Source organism: Stegodyphus dumicola, chromosome 1, assembly GCF_044657685.1.
Source record: "Stegodyphus dumicola isolate Sdum_Otavi_A_Nest chromosome 1, ASM4465768v1".
Taxonomy (NCBI): domain Eukaryota; kingdom Metazoa; phylum Arthropoda; class Arachnida; order Araneae; family Eresidae; genus Stegodyphus; species Stegodyphus dumicola.
The window spans coordinates 289898107-289915522 of NC_140768.1; positions in this window are offsets into that span (position 1 = coordinate 289898107).

Genomic DNA, 17416 nt, shown 5'->3' on the forward strand with positions numbered 1-17416 from the left:
TAAAAAACAATTTAAGCTTCTGAACATTTGCCTTTCTTTTTCTGGGAAACAAATCCTTTGATGATTAAATAGTCGCATGCGATTATTCCCATCAGCTGTAGTGTTATAATTCATTTGAAGTAAGCTTTGGTTCGCAAGCCCCCACCCACATATTAAAGGCCTTTTTTCCGAGAAGTGAAATGAATTTATGACGGTGGGTAAATTTTTCTTTCCCGAAAGTACTGGAAATGGATTTTTTTGAAAAATGCCATTAAATGCGCAGGACGAAAATTTTCACTTGGCGCAGGACCTTACTTTCGTACTCAGTTTATAACTCGGACTTCGAAGGACAGTTTTACTGTCACATTCTGGTTGACAGCTAGAATTATATCAGAAGGTGTCGTGTTCAGAAAATGTTAGATTGTATTTGATTTCGCAACTGCACATCTGCTTTAAAACTCCATCTAACCATGCTCTTACTCCTCAAATTTCCTTTCCTTATCGCCAGTAACCCACTGCGAGTCTTCCATCAGCCTTCCTCTCATGATTCTTTCTGCCCCCTAATACTCCGCTCTACTACTTTGCTCAAATCATTTCTAACTTCCCCTTCCCCAATGTAAGGGTCATCCCTTCGATAGTAACCGCTCCTTTGATAGTTCTTGAACATAAGCGTGTCTGCTTGCGTAAATAAAAGTAGTCTATATTGTGGGGTAGTGGTCGAAGCCGCTACACAAAACCCCGGTTGTGATACAGGGTTGAAATGAACTTCTAACTAACTCAAGTTCTAACCGTAACATGAATTTTAATAAAATAAAAACATTAACATTTGCGGTTCATGACGATGTGGGACTTGGATACATTTAGTCCCGCAATTTTAGAAAGTTATTAAACAGGAAAGTGCACTATTAACGGTATACACGAGGAGTAATAGTTCTAGCGGGTCAAAATGCCCATAGCTCCAGCAGGGAAGTCCTGACTCATCTCAGCAGGAAAGTCCTGACCACCTCATGTTCTCGCTACTCAAAACCTTACTTCCTCGCTGCTAAATCCTTTTCTAACTCATGGTGTCGTTACCTGCTCCTGGGGGGAGCAGAAGATCTTTTACTCATAACAAAGGTGTCCACATTCTGATCCTGATGAAAAGACTTCTTTTATTCCTTTTTTTCGTTGGAGCGACCTTCGAGACTGCAACCGGATTCATTAACAAAGGCACCTCGCAGCACAAGGATTTCTCTCATGGTCTGAAAGAGGTACCATTGCATTCGAAAATCGTTCATTCTAGACGAAGAACCTCTATGTGACCTTATCACATTTCCTCCCTCATAGAAGAATTTTCCTAGACTATGAAAAGGAAAATTCAAAGTACTTTTCAAGTGGTAACCATTTAAGTGATTATAGGGAAGCCAGTTACTTTAACCTGCATTTATTTCTAGATAACATCACCTTGAGACAGATAACTTAAAAGCAAAAATAAAAAAAATAAAAAAAAGATTCAAACTACTGCTATTGTTTCCCTGACACATTTCTTAGTTTTGGAGATTAAGATTTCCTATTCCCCCTTCAAATCTGAGCCTTCCTCAAATTTTACAAAAATCTAATACTTAGAATAAAAACATTTGATTCTAACCATTTTTAAAAAGAAAAACACGATTCCAACAATTTTGAATTGAAAAAAAAAAAAAAAAAATGATTCTAGAAAACTTCAAAAATTGTCATTAATTTTCAGTTCATAAGGAAAATTTTTTTCAATGACATTGTTTCCACTAATGACATTCAGCTATTAGACTAAGGCACGACTCAAGCCATCCGCATTGCCGTGTAATTTGCCTGGCTTACGAACAATTTCAAAATTGTACTGGTGGAGACGCAATGCCCAGCGAGTCAAACAAGAATTTGAACCCATGATTTTGTTTAAAAAGGTTAACAGATTATGAACCGTCTGGATCTTAAATTTTGCCCGTCTAAGTAATGATTTAGCTTCTTTAGTCCATAAATAATAGCCGCTGGTTCTCTTTCAATGATCCTACAATTACGCTCAGCTTTAGAAAACTTCTTACTAAGATACAGTATAGGGCAGCGGTTCTCAACCTTTTGACTAACGCGTACCATCTAAACAAAAATTGAAAACCTTTAGTACCACTACTACAAAGTACTATTGCCACCACCACTCTTGAACAAAGCTCAGATCGATAAAGATCGATCAGATAATTTTACGAGTGTTAGAGAAGAAACTGAATCAGGATGTTGGGGTTTTAATCTTGGAATTTAATAGTTAAAAATATTTTGCATACCACCTATTTTTCTCCTGCGTACCATCAGTGATACGCTTACGAGAACGAACATCTCACCCCTGGTATAGGGTATTTCTCCCCATCTCGAATTTGAGACAACATAATACCTGCACCATATAAGATGGCGTCGGTCTGCACAAAAAATTCTTTAGAATAATCTGGTGCAAATAAAACCGGCCTTTTTACTAGTTTGGCCTCGTTGAAAGCATCGTCGCACTCTTTTGTCCAAATTTCTTTTTCTCTATTATTTTTGTCCTTCAAAGCGTCTGTCAAAGGTACCGCAATATGCGCGTAGTCTTTTATGTACCTTGCGTAGTAGCTTACAGTACCAATGTAGCTACGTATTTGTGTTTTAGTAGCGGGGGTCGAAAAATCTCTGATTGCCTGAATTTTGGGCTCACTAGGCGACCTTTTCCCAGACCCTACCTTATAGCAGAGGAATTTTGCATGGTCTTGAGCAAATTTGCATTTAAGGGCTTAACCGTCAATTTAGCCTCCTGAAGGCGACCCAAGACGTCTAAAAGGCGACATATGAAGATATGCCTTTCCCAATTCGTCGAAAAGACTGCAGTGTCATCAATATACAGTAGTACAAAATGATCCAACCCTCCTAAAACTTGAGCGATCGATTTACAAAAACAGAAGCTCGCATTTAAGAGTCCAAACATCATTTTCTTCAGGATGAAAGGCCCAAAAGGCGTCACAAATGCAGCATACCTCTGCTCACGTTCTGTGAGCGGTATCTGGAAGTATCCTTTGGTTAGATCCATGTTGGTGATAAACGGAGTTGCGCTGAATTTTTCTACAACCTCTTTTATATTGGGGAGAGGGAAAAATTCGGTCATTGTGTTTGAATTTAATTCTCTATAAGGGCGAGGACCTTTTGCCGAGACCTCTACTAAGACCATAGGCGATGCACAGTCAGATTGCCGAATTCTATGACCCCTAACTCAAGCAAACGCCTAATTTCATCCCTTGAGATGTCCGTTTGTTTCGTCGACATTCGGTAATGCCTGACTCTAGCCGGGGTCTCATCCAATAATTTAATGTCCATTTCGACCAAAGACGTACTGTCAAGGTCGGACGAAAGCACAAAAACAAAAACGGATCTACTTCTTCAAAACTGAGTAATATCCTGATAATTTCTGAACATTAGTTGCCTTAAAACACTTAATGATCTCTAAATATTTAACATATGCATAAATACAAAACATAAATCAGAAATGCTAATTAACATGTAAATTTTTCCTGCTTTATCTCAACTATAAAAACATTGTCCTAAAATTCTGGACTAATTTTAAAACTAAATTTTTCTAAAGCATACCGTTACAATATTTCAAGCAATTTAAATTGTCATTTGAACAATAGAACAAACAGTTAAATTTCAATTAGGAAGGTTTAACCACAGGAAAACTTTTAATTCCCGATAACAGAGGTATGTCCAAAATCAATCTAGTCTCGAATAACCGGCACAACTTCTCTAAAATCACAAAAATGGTACTCACCAATTTGAGGACGCCTTCGATTATTCTCCTGGCGCTAACTTGGGTACACGTAACTCTCCTGGGAAAATTTCGCTACTTTGCTGCACTAGAGCGCACTTCCTTCAGCGGACACACGGTCACTTTGTGAAGAAGCTTCACTGTCCTTGCACGCAAAATTATATCGTTCCTGTGCAGAGAAAAAGTCTCTTGACTATTCACATAAAGTCCTTTACAACACTACCTTTTCCGGAACTTCCATTCGAAACGGCTCTGATCCGATTCCATAATGACATTTGTATATTAATTTGTATGTCTGAAAATGACATTTGTATTCGGAACACCTTAGAATTCAGCACGCTGAACTAACAACTCGCAACAACAGTAACAACAACTAACTGAAAGCAGATGCTCTCTCCAGCCTCATTGGTTTTCACACGGCCGCCGAGATATTTCTAGTACTTTCGCCATTTAGAAACTACTAGAAGTAACATGAGCGCTAAATACAGTCACACATGAAATCAATTGCACTTATTCAATTACAGTATCTATTACGGTGATATAAAGAGACCAGACAAAAATGTCGCCAACTGACCGCCAAATTGGGCGACTGTTGAAGCGTTCTCTCCAAATCACCGAGATACACATTTACTTCGATGTTAAATGGACTTGCCCTGTATTCTAACTTTTCTGCATAGCTCGTTTCTTCAGATTTTTCATGTTACATTACGCAGCAAAATCCAACAATTTCACAAATGATTGCACTAAAATCATATATCTATGTACAAATTTCGTTACAATATATATTATATGAGTCCCCTCTTCCCTCTAGATCAGTGTCTCCCAACCTTTTTTGAGCTATGCCCCACCTAATCCTCTCTAAAATTCTTATGCTCCCCCTAGCATATACATATTTTTTAATATTCAAAAATGGAAATGCTCATGAAAGAAATTTGAATGATAGATTTTAGGAAGAAATCAATAGGAAATTTTGTGAGCAAACACAATAAGTAAACTTTCAAAAGATATAATGGAGAACTGAAATTCAAGTACGAAATAATTTTAATGAAAGTTATATTACTTTAAGTATTAGTAATTATTTATTATTTAAATTTAGTAAGATCCTTGCGCTTGATGCTTGCTTAAAAGAGAAGTATGTCAGGCTCCAGTTTAGTTCATTTTAGTTTCAAGTTTCCCCATTTTATTATATCCAGCTGATTTTTCTTAGCAGCAAATTATTTATGACACTAAACCCGCATTCAGCTAAATATGAAGATGGAAACAGTAACAATAGTTCTCTTGCATATTTTGTTGCATTGGGGATATTTGATTTCGGTTTCTTCACAAAGACATGCCATCGCTGCTTTTATATTAAATACAGTTTTAATTGACTCATCATTTACCATTTCTGCGAGTTTTTCTTGATACTGCATATTTGAAACATCAGCAAAATCCGCTAACATTGGCTGCATCATCCAAGTTGGGAAATCAGTTTGTTTCAAATCAGAAAAATCTTTCTTTTAAATCAGCCGATAAAATTTTCAGATGATCAACTATAACATGTATATAGCGATATCAGTCACTTCATATTTTTGGAGCCAATGAAACTCTTCAAAATTTTTGTGGTATATGATTGACATAATTCAATAAAGATAATGAGACCAAATATCTTCGTTTTTGCATTGACAAGAGTTTTATTTGCTTCTTGAAGTTGTTTATTTAATAAAACTTAATTTTCAAAGATATCGGCTAAATAACTCTTTTCATGCAGTCCCCTTTCGACAGCCTGAAGTATAAGTTTCATATAGTCTTCATTTTGTTCTTCACAAAATAACTTGAAGAGACGTTCACATTTGGCACTAGCTTTAGTAGCATTGATTCATTTTATAACTGAATTTAGTACTTCATTTAGAACAGGCAAAATGTTTCTAGCTACTAGGTTTTTTCTATGAATAACACAGTGCACAAGAAGCATTTCTGGATTCTCATCTTTCATCAGTTTTAAGCAACTCTCTTTCTTCCCCATCATATTAGGAGCACCATCTGCAGCACAAGATGTTATATTTTTGAAATATAAGTAAATTTTTAGCTTACTATAAATGTCTTTGGAGGTAGTGGTGTTTTCTAATGATTTAGAGAACAACATTTCTTCAGCTAAATCACCTTCATCAATATATCTTACATAAATTATAAGTACGGCTTCACTGTCTCTCGAAGTTGATTCATCCATTTGCACCGAAAATTTTCTTATTTTCAGCTTTTCGACAATTTGTACTTCAATATCCTCACTCTTTTCATATTTCTTCTGCTAACAGCATTGTTACTTACTGGCATAGCTTTAACGTCTTTGTCATCCTTTTCCAGAGCCGTTTTAAGAAATGTTGATATTCAAGGTTTGATTAAATTCTTCCCTGTTAGGAAAGAACTTTCCCATATTTAGCGATGAGCAATGAAATTTGATAATTAGCCTCCAAGTGTACGGTAATAGTTCCATTATGAGCAGTAAATAGAGACTTTAATGTTACTCTTTTTTCAAAATTTTTCTTTAAAGTCTGAAAATAAATCAAATGTGAATTAATATGAGCATTGTATTTAGCCTTCAAATGTGCTTCAAGGCGACGTCGTTTCATTAATTCGTTGGTCATGCATTGTTGGCATAAAAGATAAAAAGGTGGCCGTTCATCGTGTATGATATACCTGTTGCCGTTCCTACAGTAAAAAATGAAATTAATTCGTTGGCTGACATGTACGAAAAACATCTGGACAGCGAAATGTGTCAGCTATTTAAATGCCCTTTAAAAGCACTTAAATGTCCATGTCTACAGCAAAAATACTTTATGAAATACATCTATCCCTCGATTTACACGGTACTCGTTTTACACAATTTCGGTTTTACACGGTTTAAAAATTAACGTATTTCAAAAACTTAATAAGAATGTATATTCGGCTGCGTATACGCAAATATATATATTTGAAGTCATTTTTGAATCTCATTCCTTTGGTACAGAGTCGTAGCTAGGGTTTTCAGCGCCCAGGGACAACTGAAGATTTCGCGCCTCCTACTGCTTGCCAAGGATGGAAAACATTTAATTCTAAAATGTCGGAACATCAGTTTGGCGCCCCTTGGATTCTGCGCCCGGGAGCAGATGCTCCCCCTTGCCCCCTCTAGCTACGCCCCTGCTTTGGTAACACTGGTGGCAACAGCAATGATAGAGAATGTTGTAAAATGGGAATCTTCATAGTAGTATGTATATCTATTTTACAATAGTAAAGCTATTTTGTTCATGTGAACTCGTGCAGTATCAGTATTTTAGTACATCATTTTTATCTACATATTTGAATGTTTACTGGTAAGTTTTCAACATTTATATTTTTTGTGGCATTTTATAATTTACGTAAATTTTTTAAAGCTTTATTATGCCTAAGATTTGAAAAAAAAAATCAAATGAAAAGGAAAATTATTTCTTTAGAAACAAAAATTAAAATATTAGATCGTCTACGTAATAGAGAAAGAGTAACAGATGTTGCTAAATTTTACTGCATGAATGAAGCCACAATAAAATTAGAAAAAATGAAGACTCTATTAGAAAAAATGTAGCAGCTGGAACTTACAGCAGTAAGAGTAATTTCATATGCAAGAGATGATACAATGGAAAATATGGAAAAGGCATGCATTAGATATGGGTAGAAGACCAAAATCAAGAACGGATTCCAATTGATACTAATGCTATTACAAATAAGGCTTTAGAGATTTATAAAGAACTTAAAAATCAGTCACCGTTGACTTGACCAGTCACCGTTGAAAATCAGTCACCGTCAGATGAAAAAAAAATATCTTTTTCCGCAGGTCATGGTTGGTTTGAGAGATTTAAAAAAAGACATTCTTTACATAATCTAAGACTGAAAGGAAAAAGTGTATTTGCTGATTCGGATGCAGCACAACAATATCCAGCAAACCAATTCCTACACTTCTGATCAGAACTTCAGTGCTTACGAGTCCGGCTTGTTCTGGAAAAAAAAAAAATGCCTGAAAGAAACTATTTAGCTAAAGCTTGCCAATAAGCTAGTGGTCATAAGGTAGTGAAAAGTCGTATAGCAATTCTTTTCTGTTGCAACGCTTCAGGCGATTACATAATGAAACCATTGATTATTAACAAATCAAAAACACCATACTGATTTAAAGGAATAAACATAAATAATCTTCCCATTGATTGGATGGCTAATAAGAAAGCGTGGGTCCCCGTCATAGCTTTCAATGAAAGGTTTCATAATATGTTTGTCCCAGATGCCAAACATTATTTAAGTAGAAAGGGATTCCTTTTAAGGCTCTGCTATTAATTGATAATGCGCATGGTCATCCTCAAGATTTAGAACACGAAAATGTAGAAGCCTTTTTACAAAAGAATACAACTTACTTATTACAGCCATTAGATCAAGGAATAATTTCGACTTTTAATGTATTGTATATTAAACAAGCCTTCAACATTTTTAATGCATTATTTATTTATTTAACAAACATTATTTAAGTAGAAAGGGATTCCTTTTAAGGCTCTTCTATTAATTGATAATGCGCATGGTCATCCTCAAGATTTAGAACACGAAAATGTAGAAGCCTTTTTACAAAAGAATACAACTTACTTATTACAGCCATTAGATCAAGGAATAATTTCGACTTTTAATGTATTGTATATTAAACAAGCCTTCAACATTTTTAATGCATTGTATATTAAACAAGCCTTCAGGTACATTTCAGAACAAATGGAGAATGATGAATCTCTTACTCTTATGGATGCTTGGAAGAAATTTACAATCTTAGATTGCGTTGGGCTGTCATATACTCAGATTAAATAATCAACGCTCAACTCATGCTGGAAAGCAATATGGCCGATTGTTGCTAAATATGAAAATGATAGATTAGAGCATAAATATTCTCAGATCACTAAAGTGGCCCAAATTATAGGAGGAGAAGGTCTTGAGGATTTAGCTTAGGCAGCTATTAAAGAAATAATGGCTGATGAAGAACTAAGTGAGAATGAGTTAGTTAACATGATTCATGAAATTGTAGAGCTAGTAAGTATTTTTTTGGAAGCAGGCAAGATGAAAAATTAGCAACGTCTTCGCCAGAAATCGAACCACGAACCTCTGGAATACCAGCCCAGCGTGCAAACCACCACACTACGAAGGCACGCCAAGAAGGTAGGAGAAATAAATACCTTATATACTCCACCTTTTAAAGGACGACTGGGGTTTTTAGGGGACCCAATCGCCCAATCCTGAGTGGGGAGAATCATCATCCACCACCCTTTTTAGCTCGGGCGCCACTGTAGAGACATTAGGTTAACTGGAAAAGCCGGAGAGATTAAAAATTTGCAAAGCCTTCGTTGGGAATCGAACCGTAGACCTCTCCATTACGCGTTGAGCGTGCAGGCCACTACACCACGAAGGCTCGCTAAGAAGGTGGGACAAATACCTTATAAAATAAATAAACATGATGAAGACAAAGATTCTGATGAAGAGCAATCTGAACCAGTTGCGTTCACAACAAGAGTCGTCAGCGTTGGGAAGAAAATTAGGTAATCATTTTTTACGATATGAACATGAATGTTGAGAGAGCTCTCCGTTTCCAACGGGAGCTTAGTAAGTGCTTAAATCAATATGAGGAGGTTTACAAATATTTAGGGAAAAAAACTGGGCAATTGTTAATGACGGATTTCACTACAAAGTCTTGTCGATCTGAGATCTTCCCTAATCTGTCAACCATTGAAGCAGAATCTTATCAAGAATGTTTTAGTGATGAAAGTGACATCATACCAATCAAGAAGAAAAGACTAATAGTTCATGAAAGTGATGACAGTGATTAAACTTATAATAATTTTTTTGAATGATCTTATAGTATTTTCCTAATGTAAAATAAATTAAATATGCACTTCTGTTACCTACATACATATATATATATATATATATATTTTATTTTATGAACGAATATTATAACTTTATTTATTTTAAGATGTCTTACTTTTGTTTTATGTAAATAAATAACTAAATTATGCATATTTAGTGTGCTTCATTTTACACGGATTTACGTAGTAAAATCCAAGATTTCGATTTACACGGTTTTGTGCGGACCCTATCTTCCGTGTAAATCGAGGGTTAGGGGTGTATTTAAAATGCACCGCAATTTAAAAACTCTTTTTACGTATACATTACTTATTTCTCTTCTCTGTGTTTCTTTATTTCTTTATTTTCGCATGTTCTTTATGATTCTTTATTTCTGGGAATAAAAAAAATGAAATTTCGGTTTCTTGAAGAAAATTTGGAAATTTGAATGTTCCTTGTCCCCTTAAAATCTGGGCCAGTCCATTTTCGAATTGTTCCCCTATGGGGCGTGGGCCCCACGTTGGGAAACAGTACTCTAGATTGTCGAAATACATAGTGGCTTATCATACATTACAGTGGTGAGCTCTAATTAAAATTTGGAATAAGTGACACTAAATAAGTTTGACGTAGAGATTAGAGGTGGTAAAATCTCGATGTTTGGGAAGTATAGGCCTTTTATTAAGCTTATTAAATCCTTTATTTCGCAATACAGCAATTCTGCGAGAAACAGATTAACTTTTATGGAATTTAAGTTCGACTTTTATGTAGCTTTAGCTGGGAGGCAATTTCAAACATTTTGTCAAAAAATAAACAACTGCAATTATTTAATAACGCAAACTTCTCACGAGAAGCTGTTAGAATCCATTCTTCGATTTATCAGCAGCTGCACTCAAGTTTTAAAAGCTCTTCACTTTCTCAGTTCGTTTTTCGAGCGCTGCACTTTTTTAGCCAATACTGAAATCTGCGTAATATACATTAGGAGTAGAGGAAGATAAAACGATTTTTAGACTAGTAAACTGTTTTTTTTTTTTTTTTTTTAAACTCAACAAATATGATGGCAAAATATTAGTATCAGTCTTCATTATTCATTATTCATATATATATATATATATAATTATACAGTCAAAAGTCGTTAATTCGGACACCCATAATTCGGAATGATCTATAATCCGGACCTCAAAACTAAAAACTTTCTGCGCATGCGCCGCGTTGACACATGCGCATAGGCGTTTGCGCGTGCGCGTAAGACCTTTTACGACTGCGCATATGAGTGTGCGCAAGTGCAGAATACGTTTTCGCGTGCGCGTTTTATGTATAATGGACGTATACGCTAAAATTATCTAATTATCTATTTCAGTTAATGTTGATGATTGCGTTGTTCCTTAATTTTCGAATTGGATCCGGCTTATTATTTTTTGCAGACTGTAAGAGCAATTTTATAAAAGTAAGCTTAAACTTTCGATTATATCAAATAGAATTTCCGATATATATTTGTTAATATGTAAAGGATCTAAAGCGAAAGTATGTTTTGAAATCCGAAATCTGTTTATCAATTTCACGCTGCTCGGCGGGGGGAATGCCGCGAGGTAATGAATTGGAAGTTGATCTGTCAACACTATCCTTATCTTCAGCGCAGATGTTTTTATTTTATTTGGCTTATAATTTCTTTACCAAATGTAGTATTTCATCTCGATATGCTCCGTCTCTGATATGATTTAAAACAAGTTCCTCGTCATTATAATTCGCTTCCGATAGCGAAGAAAAGTGACAGAGGTTATTGAAAACGAAAAAATTTCGATTGACAAATTAGTCGGTGTTCTCGACACAGCAATTATAGGACTTGAACAGCGGAACTTTGTAACTGAACAAGAAATTATGTCTGTTTAATAGAATTAAAGAGAAAGTATTATCACATGAAACGAAGCAAAACTTAAACAACTTACATTGAAAGAAATGTTTAATAAAGTAAACAAATAAATATTAAGCTTTTTCTTTTTGCAAATTTTGATACCCTTTAGATCATAATTGTTCTTTATTTCATAAATTACGGTTTCATATTTTTAATTTTAGAATTTCTGCATGCCATCTTACGAGATTTAAACTGATGATCTATAATCCGGAATCGCCGAAGTCCCGACGAGTCCGGATTAACGACTTTTGACTGTATTTGTTTCACAACAATGCAGTAAAGTTAAATTAAATGTAAATAATTCTCTTGCGCCATTCCTGCAAGGAATCAAATATATATAAATTCTTTACCCATGCCCATATGGATGACGGAACACGAATTGAGTAATTGAAGAGTTAGGTTTTGGAAGCAACATCCCTTTGAAAAGATCTGTCTCCTGCCTGCTCAACAATTATTCACTTTATGCAAATTAACTTAGTATTAAAAAATTCTTAAAAATTTTTAGAATTACTTTTTGGATTATTAAATATTTTTTCATGTATTTAGATGCTTGCACTTATTTACATATGCTTTCTGAATTTGAATGATATTGCAAATTAGTTCGCAGCAATAAATAATCTTTTATTTGTTTACAATTGATTTTTCATAATTTTAAATTTAAATTAGCTTTGATATGAATGAGAGAATGTTATTGTATTTGGTAAATTCAAATTTCATTCCTTTCGCAATGGTGCAAGATAATTATTTAATTTTATTTAACTTTAATTTAACTTTATGTATTATAATAAATTTCACCGTAAATAAATTTGTAGAAAGTGCAAACAATTAGAGAAAACTAAAAATTGCAGCCTGAAAACTTCAGATTACAGTATAACGTTTACTATTTGAATTCAGGAAGGTAAAAAATTCCTAATTTTTTTGTTTTAAATATACAAATTATAGAATTTAAAAGAAATTGTAATATAATCTATATAATATTGTAACATTTGGTATAAATGTACATAATTTTCGTGAAGTTATGTTTAAAGTTGTAGTTGTGTAACTTAACATGAAATAACTTTAAGAGAAGAAGCTCCGCTGAGAAAATAAGATTACAGGGAAAGTCTATTTAACGTTGAGAAAGTTGAGCTCAACGTTAAATAGATTGTCTCGCTAAATTCACGTAAATGGCTGTCTCGCTAAATTCACGAGGTATCGCCAAGCTGGAAGTGGTTTCGGAGACTAATTTTTGTTGCGAAATTTGATGAGAAATCGCCAAATTCGATGACATTTTGGTCTGGTTCTTGTATAACTGTAGTTGGCCTAAATATTGTTACGAAACGCCCAACCGTGGTAAGATAGCTTTCCCGCAAAGTGTGTTTAGGGTTGCCAGATTTGGCGCGATAGTGCCCATTTGACGACATTTGGCGACCAATTGGGCGATATGCCATAGACGGAGCAAGAGCTTTCTGGAACGAATTCTTACCGTTTTGCCCCGAAATGTTCTCGAAGGCAAGTCAAAAGCTATATAAACCGTTCCTGTACGCGAAGTAGCAGCGTATCGTCTTTTGTATGGTGAGTTATCGTCGAGAGTGTCTTGAGTACGTTGAGTTTAGTAGTGTCTTGAGCTCCGAGAGCGATTTGACCGAGTCGGGACGTGGCCTTTGAGAAGGGAGGTCTCTTTTCACGAATGCCACGATCGAGAGCTGTACTTTAGTGCTTTGCCGTGAAGCTGTCTTCACCGTTATAGCCTGAGGGCCCGAAGGCTGTGTTGCTGATTGTTTCAGCATGTTTATTGTAGTTTCTCGACGACTGTAACGTGTCTTTGGGAACTATCCTGTGTAACACTGACGAATAAATTGTGTTTTGATTCTTCATCAAGTGTTGTTGTCAATCACTCCAAATCCACGAACCCGTAGAACACAACAATATCTACGTAACTGTAACCGCATATGTAACCTTCCAATAATTTTGAGAAATAGAAAAGAGTGGAAATTTTCGAAGTGGAAATCGAAAATCTCGAAAAGAGTTGAAATTTTCGGAGTACTGAGTAATCTGTACTCGCTTCTTAGATGCGCTTTGTATGCGCTGTGTTTAACGTTCTTAGTAGTTTGAAGTGGTAATTATCGACTGTGCTCTGTCATATTGAGAAGAACTGAAGGAGTACTTTTGTGAAAAGTTCCTGAAATGGGTTCTGTGGGCATTCAATGCATTACGAACCTGTACCTACGTAACAATATTTCCTCCCCCTCCCTCCCGATACAGAGCAGACACATCTAGGCTTTTAACTTTTTTGGGCGACACTGAGTAAAAAGCTCTTATCAACCGCATAGAAAATTTTTAAAATAACACTCTAAAACTGTAGCCTCGATTCAAGGTCGAATTGGATATGTATTTTTTGCATTTAGTATGTATCTGTTCTGAACGCGCCAATATATGCAGTATGAGAATAAAAAAATATATATAATCTTGTACTTATTTTTTGGCTTAACAGTAACTGAGTATTACTAACTGAGTATTCGATTTTAATAGTGGTAGGTCGATTCGGGTTCGAATTCTGGTGAACAATCTAGATATTTGGGTATCTATGTGGTTTCCCTTAGAAAGTCCTTCATGAAAAAATTCTTACCCTTAGATGCTTTCTCGCGTTCAATTAAATAAACAATTAATACATATTTTTATTTAATAAATACACACGTATTTATTTTTATCCGAAGTATTTCTTGCATACGCAATTCTCTTAAAGTGAAACTTATTTTAACTGTGTATTGCAAATATGGTTTCTATTTCATAAAGGTGGCTTTTGTGATTTATTTCCTATGTTATATATATTTTTAAAAAAATACCAGTTCCAAACAAATCCTCCATAAAGACGTTCAGTCTTTGTTTGCTTTCCCATTTCAGACAAATTCAAATCTATCAGCAGACATTATAAACATACATAATAGATTGTTTAACAAAGTTGTGCATATTTAGTTCTATATGAAATAGCCAAAATTAATTCGTTTAAATACAATCAGCTTTAACTATATTCTTCTACATATTTACTGAAATCATGCGTAGTAACAAAGAATTATTTAATAATTTAAATTGCTATTATAAACTGCTATATATAACAATATACTATATTGCATAAATTAAGCAGGATGATTGATTCCAAATGGAAAATACTAATGATTTCCTTATAGGTTATTATTCCATTCCATTACTTATTATCCAAACTAATGAACCATTTCGGATATACTGCCATTTATTGTACTTTTCAATTACGATTTCTCTAGGCTATGCAACTGAAATTATCAGGGCAATCACTTTCTTAAATATATAATTATAATTATCTACTGCAACTACAATTACAACCACAACTATATTGTTAACTAAAATTAGATTATATAATTGTAATAACATAATTAGAATTAGATTACACAATTACTTTGTAATTACAATTAAAATATAACTGTAATTAGATTTCATAATTACTACACAATTATGCAATTTTAAGATGTTTATTGAAGCAATGATTAAGAAAGTTATGCCTCTTTCATTATCTGGAACCTTATTTCATAGGAGATATTTTAAAAGTGTTGCTAGTAGTATGAATTGGATTCAAATTAAAAATCGCTGATGATGACAATAGAAAAAATCTGATGTGTACACCACATGACTTCCTTACACGGAATATTAAATTATACGCATTTTTTCTTGCATTTCATTTAAACTTATTGGATTGAATTAAATCTACATCGTCGATAACGCATAAACCACAATAGAACAAATCACTTTTTAAAATTCACTATATTTATTTCCCATAGCGACACTCTGGCGCTAGGTTCACTTAACAGCCTTACATTTCGTCCATATTATATAACTTTGATACTTGTCAGTTAGGATGGCCTCAGCGCAATATCTATCGCGCTCTTACCAGCACCTCAATTATCTCTGGGTAGGGCAAACTCGCATGAAGATCTTCGAGTGATAAACTCTGTGAGTAAGGGAAATTAGAAGTAAATGAGGTCCATGCCTGTAAGAACTGAAACTGTAAGAAAATAAAATAAATGTGAAATAATGGAAAGGAATATGCCAATTATTTAGATATTGTATGTAAAAAGGTGAGTAGCATACGGGCGGAGATTAAGGTCTTCTTCCAGGAGCTTGTACCTGAAATTATCTGCATAATTAACAATGTTAGTGTTGGTGGCCTTGGAATAAAAGTTATTACAGTCAAAAATTTTTAATCCGGACTCGTCGGGACTTCGGCGATTCCAGATTATAGATCATCAGTTTAAATCTGGTAAGATGGCATGCAGAAATTATAAAATTAGAAATATGGTAATTTATGAAATAAAGAGCAATTATGATCTAAAGGGCATCAAAATTTACAAAAAAAAAAGCTTAATATTTATTTGTTTACTTTATTAAACATTTCTTTCAACGCGCGCATGCGTAAAGCATAGATTACGCATAGCTGAAATCAGAAAATTGCAACCAGAAAACTATTTGATTTGTATTCGTGATATTTATAATGACGAGGAATTTGATGCATCCGGTTGTGGATAAATCATATCAAAGACGGAGTACATCGAGATGAAATACTACATTTAGTAAGAAATGGGCGAATTATAAGCTAAATAAAATAAAAACTTCTGCCCTGAAGATAAGGATAGTGCTGACAGATCAACTTCCAATTCATTGCGCGCCGCGGCTACCCCCCCCCCCACACACACACGCAGAGCAGCGTGAAATTGATAAACAGATTTCGGAATGGTTAGAGAAACAAAGGATGTGCCTTTATCCAATTTTTGCAGCAATTCCACTTTTTGTTTGATGGACATAGAAACATGCTTTCGCTTTGTAGATTCCTTTGGCAGCTCCAACATCGGAAATTCTATTTGACATAATCGAAAGTTCCAACTTACTTTTATAAAATTGTTCTAACAGTCTGTAAAAAATAATAAGCCGGGTCTAATTCGAAGATTAAGGAACAACGCTTTAGCTTAGAACAACAATTTTAGCTTAGCTTATACCGTCCGTTATTCATTAAATGCGCATACGTAAACGTATTATGCGCATGCGTGTATTACACGCAAGCGTCAACGCATTTTCGTTGACGCATGCGCAGAAAGTTTGTAGCTTTGGGGTCCAGATTATAGATCATTCCGGATTATGGGTGTCCGGATTAACGACTTTTGACTGTATTTATTTTCCCAATGTAAGCTTTGATGTCATCTAGTTTAGGTCTTTGTGTAGGTCAGTGTTTCTGATGGACCATGGAGTTCCCGTTATTTTTCTAAGAAAGTTATTTTGAAAAGTTTGAAGTTTGAAAGAGTCAGATTTTGAAGTTCCGGACCAAGTTGGGGATGCATAAGTAAGAAATGGGCGTAAGATGGAGATATAGATCCTTCGTTTCCTGGCGAGATCAAGCGTGGATGTTGAGATAATAATGTTGTTAAGTTTTCTTGCCGCACCTGTTGCTTTGCCTATTGTTGTCGTAACGTGAGGGTTCCAGGTAAGCGTGGAGTTGAATTGGACGCCAAGAAATGTTGCCTGAGTGACTTTAGGCACTTTTTCATTAAATAGTGTCATGTCAACATCCACAGTTTTCTTGTGGTGACGACCTATGAGCAAGAGTTTGGATTTAGTTGCGTTAATACGATTTCTCCACTTACAGCACCAACGTTCGATTTCATTCATCCGGCTGTGGATGCGAGTTATTGCATGACGGGAGTTGAGTGAAGAAGACAGAATAGCTGTGTCGTCAGCATAGCAGGCGGTGATGCAATTAGTATTGTTATCAAACATCGGGAAGTCCACGGCCCTAGATTAGATCCTTGAGTTAAACTAAGTAAAACAGAGGCCCTAGATTAGATCCTTGAGGAACGCCCGCAGCAATGTTTCTGGGG